The sequence below is a fragment of the Panthera onca genome, chromosome B3 (genome assembly GCF_046562875.1).
Source record: "Panthera onca isolate mPanOnc1 chromosome B3, mPanOnc1 haplotype 2, whole genome shotgun sequence".
Classification (NCBI taxonomy): Eukaryota; Metazoa; Chordata; class Mammalia; order Carnivora; family Felidae; genus Panthera; species Panthera onca.
This window is the reverse complement of record NC_138344.1, coordinates 98,462,722-98,485,361: the sequence shown is the minus strand read 5'-3', so window position 1 is coordinate 98,485,361 and position 22,640 is coordinate 98,462,722. Positions and strand designations below refer to the sequence as shown.

The 22,640-nt window shown below is 41.1% G+C and overlaps 2 long non-coding RNA genes across 2 annotated transcripts in view; both read right to left on the bottom strand.

Annotated features, from left to right (window-relative positions):
* Positions 1-18,599, bottom strand: part of LOC145715535 (uncharacterized) — an 89,250-nt gene extending 70,651 nt beyond the window's left edge. Inside the window, exons 1-2 of the long non-coding RNA XR_014137752.1 lie at positions 18,484-18,599; positions 17,898-18,046 (exon numbers count right to left, since the gene is read on the bottom strand). This is a non-coding gene — a long non-coding RNA (uncharacterized LOC145715535). The remainder of the gene's footprint in view (positions 1-17,897; positions 18,047-18,483) is intronic.
* LOC144616655 (uncharacterized) overlaps positions 1-21,988 on the bottom strand; it is a 560,479-nt gene extending 538,491 nt beyond the window's left edge. Inside the window, exon 1 of the long non-coding RNA XR_013556116.2 lies at positions 21,971-21,988. This is a non-coding gene — a long non-coding RNA (uncharacterized LOC144616655). The remainder of the gene's footprint in view (positions 1-21,970) is intronic.
* Positions 21,989-22,640: the final 652 nt, after the last annotated feature.

Sequence of the window (22,640 nt, the reverse complement as noted above, 5' to 3'; positions counted from 1 at the left end):
CCCAGGAAGAAAACGAAATGAGCTTCGAGTTGGTTACACAGTGCATGAACTTGTCCTATTAACTCTGGAGACTTTCAGATAGGTCTAAACAAAAAATATTAACAAAATCTCTATACTTTCAATAAGAGACACTTAAAAATGTGATATGGAAAAGTTCAAAAAGAGTAACTAAAGACATATCAAAAAGTACACACAAAAAAAGAAAGCAAGGTGGCCATACTAACATTAGGCAAAAGGTGTCACGGCAATGAACATTAAATTAAAACAGCACTTGAGGAAATGAACTGCATCAAACTCTATAAAGTGATAATTGGAGGTATAAGAAAAAAGATGGTCAGAAATAGTATACTAGTAAAGACTTTAACAGACTACTTTTTAGTTACTGACAGATTAGAAAACCAAAATTATATGGAGTATTTAAAGAATATATTGAACAAAGTTAAGTAAAAAATCCATTCCCTTAAGTAACTCTTGGGTCTAAATTATCAAAACCATTGTGTTATTTATATCCTTAGGCTTCTGGGTACAGAGACTCACTTCAACCCCCAGTCTATGGGTGGATGAATTGGTGGATGGACTTGTAAGGACACATGGAGCACCAGGGAAATGGAATCTAGCAGAAATCCAACAATAGGATTGAATTGGTAGAACTGGGGCACCCCCAGCATAAGCAGGCAGTGACCTAAGGGAAGGACCAGCAGACTGAAAATGGGGATATTGCTGTAGTGCTCTGCCATGAATTGACTCAGCCTCCTTCCATTGGCTGCTTCTTCCTGTACCCCACCCCTGGCTTCCTCCATCTCCATAGCTTGCCTTTACCTCATAGCTTCTGCTTTTTTTTTTTTTTTTTAATGAATGTGCCCTAAACTTGGTCCTTTATGACTCTCCATTCCTGCAATATAAGATGACTTCAGTAACGCTCCTGCTGCTCTCTCTTCCTCTGAATATTTTTTAGTTCAAATTCTTAAGAAATGGAATCTCAGTAGCTAGCACATCCTTTGCTTATGAAACCACACCTTAGGTCCCAGCCTGTGGGTTCTTTGAGCCTCTAAGTACCCCTCACCCAATAAGCAGACAGAGGAGAAGAGGGAACACATGGTATAAAAAACATAGATGTCTGATTACTGTCCTGTCTGAAAAGACAGGGGTAGACTGCCCAGGAGGAGTTACAGGCATGACAAGATGGATAATATAATATTTGTTGAATGAACAAATGAAGACCCTGCTAGTATCAGGTATTTTGCTAGTCAATAAGCACATTGTGTGCAACACCTATAAAATACTACGCAGTTGTCCAAAATTCACATTTACATAGAGATCCACGATGTAATGTTGATTTTTAAAAATCAGATTGCAAAACAGGATTATTCTGTTCTTTGAAAAAGAAAGTATGTGTATGCATAAGAAGAAAATCTAATAAGGTATATAATATACGAACATGTTTAACCATGGTTTTCTCTGGGTACCAGGTTTGGGGGCATTTTAATTTCTTCTTAAATCTTTCTGAAGTGCACATATCTAGCATTGAGTTTATACTGGTATATATATATTTTTTTTACAATCAGGATAATAAGGCTGTTTTTATTATGGGATGGGGAGTCTTAAAATATGCATACCTTTTGACCTAGTGAATCCATTTCAAAGAATTTCTCCTGAGACAATAATTGGAGTTATGCTCAAACGTATTTTTATAAGAATGTTTAAAGAATTTTTCCCCCCTCTTTCTAAAAGGAGAAGCTATTTAACCTTTTGAGGCTCCACAGTTTCTCTATAAATGTGGCTGAAAAATGAGCCTTGGCTGGTCTCAGCCAATTTCCTTGGCTGGTCTCAAGAAAATTCAGTAAAACAAGGTTATTTTGAGATCAAGTAAACTAAAGATATAGGTGAGAATACCCCCATTGTAGTGGTCAGGGAAATGGAATGAGTGAATGCTGGATTCTTTACAGAGAAGAGTAATTTTCCCGATGTCACTATCAGGAAGATGTTTTTCTCCAGCTATCAAGTATTCCTAACCTTTTTTGTTATGAAAATTTGTTTCAGAAAAGGATTTGAAAGTAATTTTTACAAAAGCATAAAAGATAACAATTTAACAATGTGATTCTCCACTGGAACGCTTCATATACATTCTTCTTCCCTCCATCCCAAGATTTGTATCAGAAGGTTTGAGATGTGACCCATGATCAGCATTTTAACAAGCATGCCACATGAATTTTATGGCAGTGGTTTTAAGATGCCACTGTGAGAAATACTGCCTTAACATGCTGTCTCAAGCAAAGACATTTACATTGTAACAAGGACCAAAGCCTCAGCTTAGAGGAATGCAGTTGATATTCATTTCTGGTAGCACTGTGGGAAAAACTAAAATCCTGGATAAAAATGTCTTTTAGCATCTTTTCAAATTTGTTGATAAGCTGTCCAGAAAGCAAAACATTCTCTGAGGCCAAAAAACCTAAATTTAAAGCACGAAGCAAGAAAGGTAAACAGAGCACTTAGGTTGGCTTTTGCCCTGAGGGATTTGCCAACCCCAGGTGAAACTAAGCATTAGTTTTTGTCTTCATGGGTTCAGGACAGAAGAGACAAATCTCTCTACCTAAGACCATGGGGAAGCAAATAAGAGATCCCCGCTGAAGCTGGGGTTCATCAGGGCTATTCAGTTAAGGAGTAGACTAGAAATAAACCTGTCCTCATCCCTGAGTAATGTAATGAAAAGTACCTCTCTCCAACTGCGGGGATGGTGGGAAGGAGAAAAGTCTCCTTTGGATATCCAGATTTTATGTGGCTTTATGCTACCGAGGTCATCTAAAATTGCTCAAGGTAAATACTGGAATTAAAGTGTTTTGGGGTTAGTAGTTGCCCAAGAGCCTGGCAGGAGCAGAGAACATTCTCTGTGATGGAAATCATTTTTGACCTAGGTGCAAAAAACCAGCAAAGACAGTTTTCAAAATATGAGCTCATATAAGAATCCCTCATATACATACAAACATATAGAAGATGTCAATATCACACTGAACAACAAATCCTGATGGCTTGATTTTTAACATATATATACAATTTCACCACCCCTACTATCTTCACCTCCCCCACCCTAGTTCAAATGATCATCTGCCACCCGTACTACATGTTTAGGCTCACAATTGTAGATATATATAAACAACGAACTCTAAGACATGATCTTAAAAACACTGATTTACACAATAGCATCAAAAATGCAGAGTCATACATCTAATAAAAATGTACAAGGCCTTAGTATAGAAAATCACAAAAATGTTATTTCAAAGATAAAAAATAAATAAATGTAAAAGCTAAGGTCACAATAGGAAATGGTTAACTAGACACCACAAAGATGCCATTGCCCAAAAAATCTATAAATTTGATGCAATGCACACCAAAATCTCCAAAGATTTAATATTCCCTTTCGTATGAACGTATGTGGTAGATATATTACTAGACAAGCTGTGTTTTAGAATATGTGGAAACACAATGAACTAAAAGTATTGAGATCATCTTGATAAAAAATTGGCTGAGAGTAGAATGTACCTAATCAGATATCAAGAATTATTATATAACTATATCAATTAAAACACTGGAATATACTGGAATATGAGTCAGGGATAAAACAGAACAGAGTGCACATGTTGTGTATGGCAGAGAGGAATTACAGAACAGTAAAGAAAGGATGGACTTCAAAAAAAAATGGAACTGGAGCAGTTGGTTATCCATACGAAAGACCAATCAAATTGGAGCTCTTGCTCACAGCTCATGTAAAAGTCAATTCCAGGTGAATTAGAGAGTTAGGAGAGAAAGATCATACTTTAGCATCTAGGGAAAAATAGAATATCTTTATGATCGTGCGATAGAAAAACATTTTTTTAATAAGACTTAAAAGCACAACCCATAAAGGAAAGACTCAGCAAATATTCACTATGTTAAAATTAAGTACTTCTGTACATTGAAGGACACCAAAAAGGGAGTGAAAATTCAAGCCATCAACTGGAAGAAGATACTTGTGACAAATACAACAGACAAAAGTTTAATATTCATAACAGATAACAAAATTTTACTAACAAAAAAAAAAGAAAAACAGTCAAAGCTTGAACAGACATTACTATAGAGAAAATATAGCAATCAACCTAGAAATTTCAGCTTATTGGTAGTAAGAAAAAAATGTAAATTAAGACTGCAGTAATGTCTTTCATGCCTACCAGAAAACCAAAAAATAAAACTTCTGAAAATAGCAAGTAATGGTGACAACACTTATACGCTACCAGTGGACATTTAAATTGTTACAACCACTTTGGAAAATAATTTGGCATTTTCTAATAAATTTGAACATTTACAACACCTATGATCCTACCTCTTCTCTCCTAGGAATAGATCTAGAGAAAGTCTTGCACATATGCACCAGAAAAACCATGCAAGAATATTTATAGCAGGACTGTTTTGTGATAGCAAAGGTCTAGAAATAATACAAATGCCCATCAATTGTAGAATAAAATCCAAATTGTGGCATATTCATTCAATCCAATTATATATAGCAATGAGATGAACTATAGAAACACACAAGAATATTCCAAGATACAACATGGATTTTTTTTTTAAGTTGCAGAATATAGTATTATTCCATTTATAAGAAGTTCAAATGTAGGTAAAACCAAATAACACGTATTAGAGGAAAATAAATATAAAAGGTAAATCTTAAAAGCAAAGTGATGATCAACACAAAAATCAGGATTATAATTTCTCAGAAGGGGGAAGAACATGCAAAGGACTTTATTTTCCATAAACCAGATGCATGATACCCTTATTTTATCTTATACACGTTTAATATACTATTTTATATCTTTCATTCCAAAACTACTTTCAGATATGATATACTCTTCAAAAAGTGAATTTATATTAGGTTATTTAAAAATTCATAAGCAATTGGGAGAAAGATTTAAAAGGGATTCAGAGAACCTTCTTGGCCCCCTAACCTATGGGCATGAGGAACAACTGCCTTGCCTGAGACAAGTGCCTCTGACTCTCCTGTTTTCCCACCTTTTTTAAAACTTGGGGTTCAAAATACTCTCCAATTCTCCTACTGCCATTTGCAGGCATTCTTTTTAAGACTATTGCGGCTCATTTACCCAAGCCTTTTTTTTTTTTTTTTTTTTTTTTTTTTTGAGAGAGAGAGTGAGTGAGTGAGCAACCTGGGGAAAGGAGAAGAGGGAGAAAGAGAGGGAAGGAGACAGAAAGAGAGAGAGAGAGAGAGAGATCTCACCACCGTGAGATCATGACTTGAGCTGAATTCAAGCGTCGGACACTTAACCCATGGAACCACCCAGGCACCCCTACCCCAGCCTTTTTAAATGAACACAGTTTACCCATGCAAATTTGCCAAACACAAATGAAAGTGCCATTTTCTCTCAGCAGAATTTGCCAAGACCTCAACCAATTAATTTTCTGGTTACTGAAAGGCCCTCATTTTGGCCCAGTTCCGTGGCTCTTGCCATTGGCTCAGCTCATGTGATGGGTGACCTGAATGGGCCACGGTTTTCACCCTCACCTTGGGCACTACCCCCTACCCAAGCCCCAAGCCTGTTTTTCAACATCCATCCTCAAACGTTATGAGCCCAGTGATCTCCACAGACAAACACCCTTGAAAGAAAGGAGTCCAGCCCAATCGGGCGCCCACATCACCACCCCAAACACTGTGGGAAGGAGGTGAGAGAAGAGCAGCTGCTTCAAGTTCACTCTAGCAGAGTGACTTCATCTTAGGCTGAATCACATACCTCTGCTAGCCCTCCCTGCTCAAGCCCTGTTGACACTAGCAAGTTGAATACTACCACTGGCAGTTGCGAACAGTGGAAAAACTCTTCGGAGAAATGGATGACTGTTTTACTGTTGGCCTGAGCTTGGGGTAGGATGGGCATTCCAGAGAACTCATCCAAGACACCACCTGATCTGCTCCTTTGACTCTCAGAGTTCAAGATGTTCCTCACAGAGGGACCTTGCATTTTACAGACTACTGCCCAAGGAACTTGTTGCTACAACAAAAACTCCCAAACCATGGAAACTATTTGTAGTGGCCAAACCCAAAGCTCAACTATATACAAAGCCTAAAAATCAAGTTGCCTTAATCTTGCATTTTTGGCTCATTTTGCCTGGCCACATCCTAAAACCAAATGGGTTGAATTACTAGATGAAAAATAAATTCCATCCGTGGGAACTGTTGCTATTGTCACAGAAAACAAAGGGAAGGTGTTCTCCTGCCATGTTTTGGAAGAGGTGAAATCACCATTTTAAGATAAAATAAGACTTAAATTCCTGCCACATGCCAAAAAATAAAGTTAGTTGCCTAATTAGACTCCCTGTTAAAAGGTCTCTTATTATTTTAAATTCTGCTTTAAAATATCAAGTCCAGGGAAACCTTTCTAAAGAACAATGTGAAAATGTGGATTTAAAGTCTTTAAGATGTATATAATTTTACACAGTAGTTCCAATTCTGGGAAAGTGCCCCAAAGAATTAGCTGCATGGACAGTTAATGCTGCATTACTTTTAACAGTGAGGGCGGGGGGTGGGGGGGTGGGGGGTGGGGGCGGTGGACAAAAACAACAACAACAAAAAATCTTTAGATGCCCAACATAGGAAATTGGTTAAATAAATTACTGTATAGAAGTGCTCTTGAAAATCTAAATAGTCCCCTGGAATAACCATAACTCTCTATTCTTTACATAAACTTAATGTCTAATGCCCCAGCATGCTGAGTGCTCACAGCTGGCAGGCTCTTTTTAGTTAACCCACACACTTATAGTCCCACTAGGTGAGTCGTATGCTTACCAGGAATCCATTGTGTTTGTTCCCAAACATGTTTATGCTAATCGTTTTTATTGTAATTACGTAATTTAATTAAATAATATGTACACCGATGAAATGACAAAGAGATTCTTATTTCTCCAAACACTGGATGTTTTAAAGAGACTGGATAAAGTTGAGTTGCCAAAAAAACAACAACAACAACAACAACAAAAAAAAAACTCCACTGTTGCATTAGGTGATAGTGGACAACTGCAAAATATTAAGGGAGAAATTGTAATGATTCCAAGATCTTTTTTTCTGGATTGGTAAATATATTTGAGAAGCTACATTTCGCAAGCTCCTCATGGAAGCCTGGCATACACTCATGTCTGAGAACCACTGTGTGACCATGAATGAATGCTACCTCATCTCCTCTCAGGTATGACTCTTAAGTCGTTGAACTCAGTTCTGCTCCTGGTTCTGACTTTCATTTGCACCATGATCTTAGGCAGAACATTGAACCTCCCTGGACTTCAGGGTCCTCATCTATAACCCAGATGCGGTTGGAGAATACACCATCTAAAATCCCTCTGGTGTAAAATATTTCAATATCTATGTTGTGAGTGATCTTTTTTTTTTTAATCTGAAACATACCTAAAGGCATTTCAGGTTCATAGTGGGCTTTAATTGCGGACAGATCACTAAAAACCACGTGTGCAGTGCATAGCAGACTTCAACAATAACAGAGTTAACTTTGTTAACTCCAATATATGCAGAATTTCAGAGTTTCATTCAGTTCTTTGCGCTAAAATGGCAGGTTCCTTCTGATTCAGCATATGTCCTTAAATCATTAGAACAAGAAAAGATTTGGAAATTTGCTACAAAAGGATACGAGTTGTAAGAATGACATTAGGGCTTTTCACTCCGGTTTTGGAAAACCACTTCCAAGGCGAGCCACCATTATGATCAGGATGAGGACTGGGGAGGGATTGTGTGATTTATTCTTCAGGTATTATGATTCTAGCACAATCTCAAAATTGTCAGGGAAAAAAATTGATACCCGGAGATGTAAATGACTGATCCAAGGTCAGCCCTCCAGTGGGGAGCAGAGCACCAGCACCAGAAATCTGCCTTCCTGACTCCTTGTCCAAGGCCCTTCCTGTCATACCTCCAAAGGCCTAGTTCCAGGGCCACCAGACTTTTCCTAGAGACTCGGGGCCTTCCAGCATCAGAGAGGTACCAGTTTAAAACTCCTGTTGTTCCCTGGGGGTAAACAACATGCAGAGTGGGACATGTTAACATTTTCCTTCCTGTGGATGTAGAGAAGGCTCTGTAACACTTCCCAGTCTAGGTCAATCTCCATGTCCCCGAGGCAACTACGCAGGGGAAAGGCTTGTTACATTAACCCCATCCAGTTACCTCTGTCCACATACAATGGTTTACACAGAAGGAAGTAGGACTCTGACCCTGCTGCAAAATACCAACTAAGGCTAATCACAACGGTGGTCCACCTGGGTGCACAGACTGTGTGCACGGGCCTGCAGAACCGGGGGCTGCAGGTAGGGATCCCCCCACTTGCCCTCCTGAGAGCAGTTAAACATTGCCCCTTATTAGTTGACTCTCTGAGCCTGGGCTCCTGCCCCATCTCCCTCCAGAGCTCCATGTATCCTGAAAAGGACAACCTTCCAGTCACTTGTTCAAAACTGAGCTCATCTTTCCTTCCTTGAGTCTGCTCCGGCTTCTGCGTTTCTTATTTCTATGAAAGGCGCCTCATCTTCCTTTCAGAGACATTTAAGACTGTAAAGACAGCTTTGAGGATCTCTTCTCCCGAAAGCAAGTATCCGTAGCAGCAGCAAGAGTGATGGATGACAGCAGGGACAACCACCCTCCTCGGTGGCTATCATCAGGGTCTGCTGTATGCACACACACGGTGACAGTGGCCTTACATACGTTACTCACAGCAGCGCCACAAGGCAGGCATTATGATCCCCATTTTTCCCCCAGGGAAGATAAAGAAGTCACCCAAGGACACACAGCTAGAGAGTGAGGGTGCCAGTACCAAACTCAGGTGGGTCCCAAAAGCCCAGTTTCCCACTCTGCTGCCATGCCTCCTGCTCTTCCTTCATTTGTCCCCACCATCCATCCCTACCTTCTCCCAGGCCACTGAGACACTTCCCAGCACCTAGCCCAGCTTCTGGTCCTTCTGTGTTTCAATCTTCCCTGCAAGTAGCAGCCAGTTATCTTTTTGAAAAACTGCTTTTGTGCGTTGCTTTCCTGCTCCAACCTCCTCCATAGCTCCCCATTTCCTTTCCTGGAAAGTACAAATTTCTTATGTGGGCATTAAAAGCCACACTGTGGACCCAGGTGCCTTTCTAACCGTAATCGCACATTACTCTTTCTTTTATGTCTTTGTTTATTTATTTTTGAGAGAAACTGAGAGAATATGTGCAGGGGAGGGTCAGAGAGAGAGGGACACAGAGAATCCCAAGCAGACTGCACACTGTTAGCCCAGAGCCTGACATGGGGCTTGATCTCACGAACTGTGAGATCATGACCTGAGCCGAAATCAAGAGTTGGATGCTTAACTGACTGAGCCACCCAAACACCCTCACGCTACTTTTTTTTTTTTTAATTAAAATATAGTTGACATGTTATATTAGTTTCAGGTGTACAATGTAGTGATTTAACCATTCTGTGCATTACTCTGTGCTCACAAAGGAAGTCTCCTTATCATTTGCCACCATACAAAGTTATTACAATATTATCATCTCTATTCCCTATGCTGTACTTTTCATCCCATAACTTATTTATTTTATAACCAGAAGTTTGTACCTCTTAAATCTCACAGCACTCTTGCCCATGTACCCAGAATTTCACTTTGGAGTCTCAGGATCTGCACCAGACTCTTGTGACATCAGGCCACTTCTCTCTGTCCCCTTCCCTACACCACGTCTCCACATGAAGTCCTTTCCTTCTAGACAACATGGCTAATGGGCCACCTTCTTCAGGCAGTCTTCCTCAGCTTCCCACCAGCAGCAATTTCTTCCTCTGCTGACCTCCATCAGCTTTTATTTGAATACCTCTATTGTCTTTCACCCCGTGGAACTTTAGGCCATAACAGCATGAGGCACAGACGAAGTTTTCTGGAGTTGTTTGTTTGTGAGAGTGCGTATGTGCACATGCACAAGTGGGGCAAGAACAAAGGGAGAGGGAGAGAGAGAATCTTAAACAGGCTCTGCGCTCAGCATGGAGCTACATCTCATGACCCTGAGATCAATGCCTGAGCCAAAATCAAGAGTCAGAGGCTTAACTGACTGAGCTACCCAGGCATCCCTGAGTTTTCTGCTTTATCTCTAAGGAGCTTCATTCAGTCCCTACCTGTAGACAGCACGGTCTTAGTACCCTGACTCTACCACCTACCAGCTGTGTGACCTCAGGCAGGTTACTCAACCTTTCTGTGCCTGTTACTTCATCTCTAAAACGAAATGATAATTCCATCACGTCTCCTAAATTCTACGAGAATTAAATGATCTCATAGAATTAAGTGAGTTAATAAATGTAAGATTGTTAGAAGAATGCCTGGCACACAGTGAGCATTCACTGAATGATAGTTGTTATTAGTCATATATGTACCAGCACTGATAAAATACAGACATCTGTTTTATGTGTTTTATATAAGCTGGCTTCAGCAAATGACTAAGTTCTGGTTACTAATTAACATGAAAAAATAGATAAATAAGAAAATAGCTTATTCATTTATATCCTAAGTCTATAATGTCATTTTTATTTTACTTAAATAAAGTACTTACTAGCTATCTCACTATTACCTGAAACTAGCATAAAATTGCAAACCCTCATAAAATCTGTTCAAATTACTAATGGTCTATAATCAAGAAATAATTGCTAACAAAGCAATGTTCCCTGAAAAAACAGATTTAATTTTTTTTTTACTTTCTTCTTCCTCTGTATTTTGCCTTATGCAATAAAACTTCTCAATTCTACCTGAATTGATTCAACAATTTCACTAATAATGATAAGAGCTGGGCTAAAGTTTCTCTTGGGAGAATCAATCAATATAATTCTGGAATAAAAATTCTAAGAAAACAGTTCTCTCAGGTAGATAAATGCTTTGGGAGCATCTACCTAGGTATCGATAACTCCACTGACCTTGAAACATGGTGGGCACTGTTATGGCTATCATGAGAGCATTATTTCAAATGGTTCATCAGGATCAATTCAGGGAGAAACAACACGTTACACCCTAACTCTGGTAACTGCAGGCCCTCAAAAATAATAAAGTCATATTTTGGAAACAGTATTCTAATGATCAGATATAGTTCTAACTCAGACTAGTACCTCAACTTTAATCTAGATTAATGAGATTTCACTAGACATAGATACCTATACTAAAAGATGTAGTACATTCAGATGGGGGCTAATGTCTGCTACAGAGGAAAGTAGTAGATTGAGCATGTATTGAACACTTTCTATTTTCTGGTGACTGTGAGGGATGAAAGATTAAATAATCCCTCAAAGCGACAGCCCGACACACTAGTGTGGGAAATGTGCAGAGATAGTTTGATATTAGTACAAAGCAGAAGGGAGCTATGCAGTGATGTCTGAGGAAGGTGGAAGAGGGAGTGGTTAATTCTGACTCAGGGAATGAAGGAAGGGTAAGGTTTCCAAGAGCAGAGCTGGGGCCAGGGCATCAGCAGACAACAGCACATGAGCAATGGTAGACACATAGGAAAGGGTTTGCCCAGGGAGCAGTGAGAAGTTTGCAGTGAGTTGAAGGTGTGCCTGTCTGGGGTGAGGACAAGCAAATGTGTGGGAAACAGAACTTGAGAATGGGGCTACGGCCAGGTCCTAGAGGTACTTAGTGACCATTTCAGGGAGCTGGGGTTTTATTCAGTAAGCACTGGGGATCCATGGACATTTTATGAGCCAAGGAGTGAGCACACCTAGGTTTGAGGCATTCTCTTAGGCGGCAGTGGGTAGGATGGTTTAGAGTTAGGAAAACCTAGGGACAAGCGAGAAGGTTATGAGGTTCATTGTCCCTGATTGGGAGTTTTATTCCCAATCTTCCAGTTTACTTGCTGTCTTCAGAGAGAATTATTAGCCACTTTAACAAAAAATTTTTTAACATTTATCTTTGAGAAAGAGAGCATGAGCAGGCTAGGGGCAGAGAGAGAGGGAGACACAGAATCTGAAACAGGCTCTAGACTCCGAGCTGTCAGCCAAGAGCCTGACGTGGGGCTCGAACTCACAAACCGTGAGATCATGATGTTAGCCAAAGTTGGACACTAAACTAACTGAGCCAGCCAGATGCCTCCAGATGCAACTTTTTGAAACTAGAAAAGAATTAGCTAGATTTACCATTATTTCTTTGTTCCAAAAGACTGGTTATCAGAGATTTTTTTAAGTGCCCTTTTCATAATCTAAGAACATCTAGTAAGTAGTTACACATGCAAAAAATATATACAATTTGCTCAATTTATAAATATTGGCCATTTTAATTGATACTTTTTGGTACATCTATGTATCTTTGATATAGAGATGATGAGACAATGTTCTTTGAGAAATTGTCTATTAATGCATATCTATCACTCTTGAGTAAGGTGCTAAAAGCATTCCACCAGGAATGGAATGAAAGAAAATTAGTTCTGCTTTGCCTATGGACCATAACTCCTACCTCGGGGCAATGTGCACTGAAATGAACACCCACTTCTGCCAGCAGACATGAGAAGGGATCATGGGTGGAGGAGCCCAGTTAGATTGACTGTTCTTATCTCAGGATGGCCTCGATAATTTAAACACAAGTACCAACATCTCCATGTCGTGAGCAAAGAAACAGACCAAAGATTTAAAATTACTAGTTTCAGGGGCATCGGGGTGGCTCAGTTGGTTAAGCGTCTGACTTCGGCTCAGGTCATGATCTCACAGTTGGTGAGTTCAAGCCCCGCGTCGGGCTCTGTGCTGACAGCTCAGAGCCTGGAGCCTGCTTCAGATTCTGTGTCACCATCTCTGCCCCTTCCCTGCTCATGCTCTGTCTCTCTCTCTCTCTTTCTCTCAAAAAATAAATAAAATAAAAATAAATAAATAAATAAATATCAAAAATTTTTTAATAAAATAAAAATACTAGTTTCAAGAAAAGCACCTAATCAGTTCTAAATCTGAAAGAAAATCCTTATCTTTGGAACTCTTTTTTGTATGTCTGCAGTACATATACAGCGACTTTCTCCTAAGGTCATTTGCTTCTTTTTATCCTAGAAAAAAACTTTCCATGCCCAAATGCTTCTAAACTTTCTCCCAGGACTTCACACTTTTAAATATAGCAAAGATAACCAATTTGCTAGCAAAGCAAGTCACAAAGTACAACAACATGCTTATGTCCTTAATTTTGAAGAAAGGTAAAAAACAGAGTACTACGTAAAAGTTATTTTCCTTCCCCCACAAATCATCATTGCATACAACATATACTTTGCACGTATTTCAAAATTGCTGAAAACTTCACATCTCTTGTCTCAACTCTAGGTCTGAACCTGCCTATGATACTGTGGGGTCAGAGGGAGGCATCTGAACCACCTTGTTAATCTTAATACTTAACCTCCCCACCTACGGCACAAGCCACAGACCCCTTTAAAAATGGGACTTGTGGCTGTGCTTTGTGATGGGGGAACTCTCTGCAGAGTGTGTGCACACCATCCTTTGCTTGAAACTCTTTATTTTTGCCTTAGTTTCTTTCTTCAGGTCATATGCCCAAAGAGAATCACCCAAATTTTTTGGGTTGACAACTCATCAGGCAGGCCGCCTATGTTCCAGCCTCCCGTTGCAGATAAGATATTATCTCTCAGATTCTTCTCTTCTCCTCACTGACCAAACCAAGGGCCAGTTCTTCTCCCGTCCAGCCCCTTCTAGAAGGGGATCCATGGAGGGTGAGTTACAAACAGTCACAGCAAGAGATGAATCCTCTGAACTCTACACATGATGCGGCTTAACACTTAGCCTTAACTACATGAACACCTGACACCCACTTGAGCACAACTGTAATTGGAAAATTGGATTTGCATATAAAAAAGGAGGTTGTTGGAGCTAACCCATTAGTAAGACCCTTGTAGCTTGCCAAGCTACATGTTAGTGTTCGACTTGTCACATTGGCTAGCTGACTAAATCGGCTGGCAGATTCCCCAAATGCAAGATTCTCATGACTCACCTGAACTTTTAAAGTTCAGAAAACTGGCCCTTCTACCTGGAAAGTTTTCTGAGGATCAGGATGTTAACTTGTGAGCCTGAGCACTGCCTTGCCTCTGGATGGATCTGTGTGCCGTCCGCGGAGACAGCTCAGCGCAGATGGTGGCTCCTGAATCATTAACTTCGGGCAGCTGTGTTCAGCAGCCACCGAACTCTCTGGCAATGCATGCGCTACAAGCCCACGGATTATAACGATAAATAGTACAAGACCTCTCACAGTTGTAGGCCATGGAACACATGTTTAACTTCTTCAGGAAAAAAAAAAAAAAGAAATTTGACAAACACCTCATTTCCTGCTATATAACCAGATGGTTATGAATCATGTGAAAATCCCTTCCACCTCCATGAGCAAACATTTCGTGTTATTTACAAACTAATAGCACATTGGTGAGTGCATAAATGTGTAAGAAATTTCTAGGCCATGGAACATATTTCTCAAGTATGTGGAAAAATATATTACATTCAAATCTTTATCTTCCCAGGTGTTCCAAATAATGTTTATTAAACAGTTATTGATGACCCAACAAAGATTACTGTGGGTATTCAAGTGCTAGACAAATCAGTGTTCCAGAGAAAAGATGTTCCATGAAGCAGGAACTAAACTTCTGCACTGTGGTTTCACCCTCCTATTTACAAACAATAAACATGGTGGGGGCATCTGGGTGGTTCAGTCAGGTAAGCATCCTACCCTTGATCTTGGCTCAGGTCATGATCTCACCGTTCGAGGGTTCGGGCCTCATGCAGAGCCTACTTGAGATTCTCTCTCTCTCCTCTTCCCACCCCTCTCAGAATAAGTAAACTTGAAATAAATAAAACTAAAAACAATAAACATTTTTGTTATAGCTTTGAAAAGAGAAGCTGAATGCTTTTTTGAAAGAGAGAAAGAGAAAGGAAGATAGGGAGAGAGGTGGGAGAAAGAGATGTGAAGAATTAGATGATTCTTTCTAGCCAAGGTGCCTGAGAGCTATGAACAAAACTAGGCAATGCTGGAACTTTCTGCACCACATCTGCCTCTCTCGGGAGCAGAGAGCAGGCCCTCAGGCTCCTTGCCTCTGAGGGGAAGTGTCACCCTTCGGCACAACGTGGCACAGAACAGTTCTGGTGTTGTCCTCTTTGGCCTCCTGACAAGAATGTTGGCTCACAGATCCTCAGTTATCCTAAGTCCATCTGGTATGTTCTGAGGACCAAAAACAAATGTGAGAGACTCCCACCCCCACCCCACCCCCGCCTTGCGTCCACCCTCTCTCACAGGTTCTGACCCGCTTTCACAGGCACTTGGGGTGAAGCCCAGACTTGTCCCAAGGAGGGAGACACCAAGCACACAGCACAGAGACTGGCACTTCTGCCCCCTCACCCCGCCGGAGAGGCAGAATGAATCAGCCCCTGCAGTCACTGACAAACAGGGCTGGAACACTGCTGGGCCTCACAGATCCCGCAGCTTGGCCAACAGCCGCGCACTGTTTGGTTGTTTCTTAGTCGACACAGAGCTCTAAGGGAACTGAGATGTGATTTTACAGAAGGAAGAAGCCCAGAAAGGTCAGGCAATTCACGCCACTCACACACCGAGTTACAGAAGAGCTGGGATTAGATACCCAGGACGGAGGGTTCATTTTTAATGTTTTGCCATCACACGGACTGGTTTAAATTAGGAGTAATAACCTTAACCCAGCTACTCTTCGAGGAAAAATACAGCCAGGGGGTTGCGGGTGTTGTGATGGGGAAAGGAAGCATCAGTCACCACTTTATGTCATAAACGGACACCCTTCTGACACAGGTATGACACGTCCAATAAAATACCATGGCACCTGCACCAGCTGGCTTGACCTGAACAACAGGTTCAGATGCCAAGGCACTGGGGAAGGGGGAGGGCACAGGAAGAGGAGGGAAGGGGAGACGTTGCTAGTCTTTCTCAGGGCAGGAGCTTGGCACCTCAGTTTTTTTTGAACAATAGAGCCACTGTGTAAGCCCCACATCACCCAGGGAAGGAGAAACCCAGGAGGCCCCACACTTTGAAACCTGCAATGCTCCTTTCTCATTTCCTCATTGACTCATGATTTTGGGGGTTCCAGGTGGGCAGCTCTTGGAGTCCAGTTATGTTAACTGACCACACATCCCATCCTTGATTTTCCTTCATTGCAGCACGCAGCCAGAGTGCAAGTGGAAGCTCTCTGGGTCTGGATTTTATGACAAAAGAGGATTTATAAACAGAACTCAAGGGCCTTCCTGAGAAGGAAGAACTGGCCTCTCTTCAGTCAGGAGCCAGGGGATTATTTGCACGCCAAGCAAATAGCTCTCAAGCTAACAGTAAATGACTCTGGGGATGTGTCATTCATTGACCCTGGGAATTCACCCGAGACACCTCTGGAATTTGAAAATTGCTGTTAAGGACATTAAATTGTGAGGGTTACAGATTCTTCCAGAAGGGATGATCATTAGAAATGTACGGTGTCAACTGAGGTTCTGATGAACAAGCACTACAAGTTTTAATTGTTTTTCTCATAATCCAAGTCCCTTTAAATGATCTGAGAATTCACACACGCAAGCTAATTGTAAGGCAGGATTGGCCAACATTATGGGAAGTGAAGTTAAAACCTGTGTTCTTCCCACCTCCCCTTAAAAACAGAGTGCATACTGCATTGGTCTAGTGCTTGAAACACACACCATAGGTTATTACTTTGGCTTAAGCATTTATAGATCTAAGAGACTTCCTTCAAAATGAAAATACCCTGGGAAGTGACAGCACATCAGGCTGTTACGGGCTGAATTGTGTCCTCCCCCAAATTCATAACACCCAATATTTCAGAGTATGACTGTACTTGGAGACTGGGTCTTTCAAGAGGTAATTCGTTAAAATGAGGCCATTAGGGTGGGTCCTAATCCAATATGGTTGGTGTCGCTATAAGAGTAAATTAAGACATAGACATGTAGAGAGGGAAAACCAGGTAAAGATACTGGAAGAAAGTGAAAATTCATCAGCCAAAATGAGAGGCCTCAGAATAAAGCAACTCTGCTGACACCCTGATCTTGGACCTCTAGCCTCCGGGACTCTGAGAAAATAAATTTCTGTTATTTGAGCCTCACAGTTTGTGGTACTTTGTTATGGTGGTTCTAGAAGACTAATACACAGGCTATTTACACTCAACTTGATAGTAAAAACACAAAAAACAAAAAACAAAACAAAACAAAAAAACAAAAGCAAGCTCTGTAAGGAACACAGACCATGAACCAATCAAGCCCCTTACAGGGATGTGGGGCACAGTGTTTAAGGGCATGAACTTTGGAATCAGCACCAGCTATGGAAACCTAGGTAAGATACTTAGCTTCTCTAAACTTCAGCTGGCTCATCCATGCTGTGGGGACGTGGGGATTATAATTGGACCAACCTTATGAAGTTGTTGGGAGTAAATGAAATGCATGGCAAGTGCACAGTGCCTTCAACATAGTGAGCTCTCTATACGCTGCCGCCATGATAATGGTGACAGGGGCCAGGAGACGAGGTCTCTGAGAATGGAACTGGGTGGAAGATGGAATGGGAAGCTGACAGAACAGCGGTGCACTGAAGACTCTAGAGCCCTGGATTTTAGCTCCAGCCCTGTAGCTGATTAGATAACTTTGAAAAACCACTTTGCCACTCTGATCCTTGGTTTCCTCCTCTATACAATAAGAGAGCTGGACTATACACAAAAGGGAAGAGGGAATTGAAAACCACCTTAATGTTTTCTCAAAGTGGTCCAGGAAAGAAGAGGTTCTTTGCCTTCCTTCCCACAGATGTCAATTATAGATCAACTTCAGAGTCAGGCAGGGGACATAAGCATAAGTTTCTACTCTTGTTTCTATTCTACCAAATTCCCATCTCTGTAGTACGTACCATGATTGGCGAGAGGAGCATTTTCCTAGGTCACCTTTAGCAGCGATCTCAAGACCATGAATCTTCATTTGACTCTCCCTTCTAAACTTCCCTACATCCAGGAAACTTGAGATTTCCACATCCCAGGGCGACATTCCATTCACTGGGTCCTAGGAAAGCAGAAGAGCATGGAGGGGTCAGACCTTATGCTACTGTGAAGGGATACCCAGAAATTTATCCTGGCAATGAATTGTCTGCCAACGTCAGAACTTAAGAGCCTTAATCACAAAAATGATTGCATTTATTAGATGGTAATTGACGAAGCTTTGAACAAGGGCATGCATTTATTCAAGCAATCAGTGCTTGCTCTGTGCCTACTCACTGCCAACATACTGTGCTGTGCTAAGTGGACGCAGGGAGAAATAAGACATGGCTCCTTCATCGAAGGAAATTCACAGGGTCATATCGTAAAAAAGGAATCCCTCATGTTTTCATGCTCTTTCTATCAATTGAGCCATGACATGCTGCTGCCAAATATTGATATAAGCCATCATGAAAATAATTAAACTTTCTCACCTCCCAGGGCCATCCATTTGTCATTTCTCACCTGTTCACAAGAGGCATAGAGCATTTTTCCAGATTCCAGGACTCAGACTCATTGCTAATAACAGGACACTTCTCAAGACTGGGAAGTCAGAACGATCCAGGTCTCTTGCTGACTATGAGCAGACCTATGAATCAACAGAAAGATGTGTGCCCTTCAGGTATCTCTGGTTACAACAAGTACTTGAAATCTGACTCTGCTGTAATCTGGCACCCACGCTGGGCCCATTCCTAGAAGTAATAGGACTAGAACACATCAAAATGAGGGAATTAACAGGCAAATCCCTACAGAGTGGATATTGGGCATGAAAGTAACTGATAAAGAGTAGTAGTTATAAAATGAGAACATGGTTTTCTAATTATAGAGTCCATGAGTCCTCTATGCATGTGGATGGACTCTAAGGTGTGCTTCGCATGCCTTGATTACCAAAGGAAGAAGGGAGACTGAACACACTCAAAAGTTCCACCCCAGTCTTTAAACACAGTTTGAATGGAGAGTAGAAGAGATAAGTTCTATTTTACAAGGTAAAGTTTAAAGATTATATGGATGACCTTCTTTGCCACTTGTTCTATGGGCATAAAAAACCTCATATCTCAGGGGTTCCTGGGTGGCTCAGTTGGTTAAGTGTCCAACTTTTGATCTCGGCTCAGGTCATGATCTCATGGTTCATGGGTTCCAGCCCCACATTGGGCTCTGCACTGACAGTACAGGGCCTGCTTGGGATTCTCCCCCTCCTTCTCTCTCTCTACGTAGCTCTCCTCTGCTCTCTCTCTCTCTCAATAAACAAACAAACTTAAAAAAAAAACACCTCATCTCTCAGAAGGAGAATAATGCGAGGCTTAACATGATAGAGAGCAAGAGAGGGCCAGAGCAAGAAAAGAAGGAGGTAAAGGAAGGGGAGGAAGGGGAGAGATAAAGGAAACACAATATAAAATGCAGCATTTGTCAAGCTCTGTCAGTAAACTGACTTGCGTGGTTATAGATGAACTGGCTTGACAATAAAGACCCTATAACATAGAACTTCTTTTAAGATTCTTCAAATAATAGGAATCCTAGATCTAGCTCCCTGGTGAATGGACTGCTCCAAGAAGGATGCATGATCAAAAACTTTCTGCAGCCAGAAACCACTCAAAGCTGCCTCACAAATCCTACTTGTATATTGAGTTGTAAAGAATATGCTTTACTTTAAATTCTTGATGATACAGATCCATTTAAATGATTACATGCATGAAAAGATTCATGAGATATGGCTTTAAAATATATTTTTAGATTAAAGGTTTTCTGAAGCTAGACGGTTTCGATCTTGCAAGTAGATTTCTTTTTTTCTTAAGTTTACTTATTTATTTTGAGAGAGAACAAGAGAGCTGGGGAGGGGCAGAGAGAGAGGGAGAGAGAGAGAGAATCCCAAGCAGGCTCCATGCTGTCAGCGCAGAGCCCGACATGGAGCTCGAACTCATGAACCATGAGATCTTGACCTGAGCCAAAATCCAGAGTCAGATGCTTAACCCACTGAGCCACCCAGGTGCCCCTGCAAGTAGGTTTCTTATCAGAAAACAAAACCAGAATGTATCTCAAAAAGTGTGTCTGTAGAAAAGTTAAAATGGTCCTTTCTGCTTTGCAGGTTAAAGAATATACTCAATTGATGGAAGTAAATTGCAGTTTTTAAGGAAAGAACAATAGCTAATACTAACAGGTGATGTTTACTGAGCATTTACCATGCACATTTGTTCTTCCCAACAACTCATGAGGCAGGGATTACCATTTTCCCTACTTTACACATGGAGGCAATTGAGATTTAGTGATATAAACACCCTAACCAAGGTCACGAGATTAATAGGTGATGAAAGAAATCTAAGAACCTGAGCAGTCTGTCCCCAGCACCCATTCTTGCAAGTATTGCATTGTACTGTCTCCCTACAAGGAAAACGTCTTAATCTTCCATTATGTCCTCAAATGACCGGTGAGTCCTCTGCTTCGGAGTAAATGAAGTATTTATAGAGCAATAAACTCTCTTCCACTTGTTTCTACCTCTCCAGGATTTCCAGCGCTTGTCCTCTGGTCAGCTGCTCAGCATAAGAGGAAATTGGAACGTACCACCCGTTTTATTTTCTAACTGCAGCCAAGAGCTGTCTCACCCTGCAAGCCTCTGCCCCAGCTGCTAAAACCCACCTACTCTCTCACACACCAAGGGGTGTGCAGAATCTGGAGAGACATCACAAACCTCCTGAGTACTGAAGAGGCAAGGAGGTGCCTGGAAACATTCCACAGGGAAATCTGGGTCATGGGAGCTTTTAAGAGACACACTGCCCACTGAAGAAAGGGAAATGCAGAGCTTTCCAACCTCAGGCAATATATGTGTAGAAAAATTATCTCTTAAGGATGAATGCAGCACATGTAAGATCTCAATTCTTCTGTCATCTCTGTCAGTCACTGTCTTTGAAAATGGGCTAACGACCCACTTGCTCATTCTCTTGGCCAGCCGCCTTTGGGTCATTTGTCAACATTTGGTACTGTATAAGGGATGAGAAAGTAAGTCAGACTTCAAGCTATCAGAGGTTTTGGCATCTTGGTAAACAACTGAAGTGGAAGGAGAATAAATAAGTTCCATCAGAGCAGGAACTTTGTCCTGTTGACTGGTGTTCCATGAATGTATGTCAATAAGGATGGTGGGGAGAGGAGAAGGAGGAGGGAGGAAACTTTTGCCACCTCTAGAAAAGCACCATTTGCTGCTCACCTGAGCCTCAGGCTCCCCCTGTTCTCGAGATCTAATTATGTCTTAGGTGGAAGCGATATACGTTTGTCTAGCATAAGTGTAGCCCTGAGTCAGTTTGCTGCCAATTTCTGTTGATTATGTACCTGAGGTCAGGAATGAGAGTGATTGTATATTTCAGTTATCTATTGCTACATAGAAACCATCCCAAAACGTAGAAGCTTACGACAGTGGCAATCATTTATTTGCTCACAATTCTGTCATTTGATCAGGATCCAGTGGGGACAGTTTGTCTCTACTCCATATGATGTCAGCTGGGGCAGCTCAACTGGGGCTGGATGGCCCACTTCCAAGATGGCTCACTCACAAGGCTGGCAAGTTAGTGCTGGCTGTGAACTGGGATCCCAACGAGGACTGTTGGCCAGGGCCCCAGTCCTTTGCTCTCTAGGCCTGTCCACATGGCTGCTTGGGCTTTTTCATAATATGGCAGGTGGGTTCCAAGAGCAAATAGTCCAAGAAAACAAGCCCCAAGATCAAAGCACTTCTCAGGCTCTCACTTGTATCATAGTTGCTAATGTTCCACTGGCCAAAGTTCCATGACCAAGTCCGGAGTCAATGTAAGAGGGAACTATACAAGGGTGTGAACCAAGAGTCAAGTTTCATTGTTGCCACCAAGGTAACGGTTTACCACAGAGTATGACCATTTCTGTTTCCATTAGCAGAGAAAAGTTGAACGTTGATGTTGTTCACCCACTTACACATTTTTTATTAGCTAGAAACTTCAACGTTTATTTATTTTGAGATAGACATAGAGCACAAGCAGGGGCAGGGCACAGAAAGAGGGAAAGAGAATCCCAAGCAGGCTCCATGCTGTCAGCGCAGAGCTTGACACGGGGCTCGATCCCACAAAGAACCACAAGATCATAACCTGGGCTGAAATCAAGAGTCCAACACTTAACTGAATGAGCCAACCAGGCACCCTTTAGATAGAAACTTAATACCAATGTTTTCCAAGTTTCCAATTGGCTTAGGAAAATTGTCAGAGAAGAATAAAACTTCACGAGAGAAAAAAATGTCATGGGTATATAAAATCAGGAAAATAGAAGTTCTTACTTTAAAAAATAAACTACCCTGGAACCACAGGAAAGGAAGGGGTACACATGTGATTGGGGGGGATGATTATGAAAACCATGGTATATTGGTTAGCAAAAAATATATATGACATAAAGCACACACACAAATCTCATAAGGAGTAGAAATGTCACAAGTTAATAAAGATTCATGAAGAAATAATAAAAGGTATCTCAGGTAAAGTCAGAGAAACAAAAGCAAGAAAACAGTTCAATTTTGTAAGCAACATTTCAACTGGAATTTTTAAAGGGTTGTTAATTTGATGGATATTTTATGTTTTTATCAATGATGAGATTGTTAAAATGGTGAGATGACTAGT